This window comes from Penaeus monodon, chromosome 21 (assembly GCF_015228065.2).
Source record: "Penaeus monodon isolate SGIC_2016 chromosome 21, NSTDA_Pmon_1, whole genome shotgun sequence".
Lineage (NCBI taxonomy): Eukaryota > Metazoa > Arthropoda > Malacostraca > Decapoda > Penaeidae > Penaeus > Penaeus monodon.
Window position 1 is genome coordinate 12,707,211 of NC_051406.1, and position 294 is coordinate 12,707,504.

The following is a 294-nucleotide window of genomic DNA, read 5'->3' on the forward strand; positions in this document are numbered from 1 at the left end:
CCACACTGAACATCCTGATTTTTTTTCCCTAAGATCATTAAAGAAAGTGAAAACCACTCGTTATGAAATTGCAGCGATAAAGCGGAGAAATATCCGCATTATTAAACACAATTTCATAGCGACTAGTCATCCGCGTAATCTGAAGATGACAAACTAAAAGAATTCCATTAGTTTCTGGCCATTACACTAGCATTCGAACAAAGTGTATGATCAAGAGATTTTACCGTCAACACCATTTGGAAAGACGAATGTGCTGCCGTGGTGGAACAAGCACTGGAAAGACGAATTGCTGGG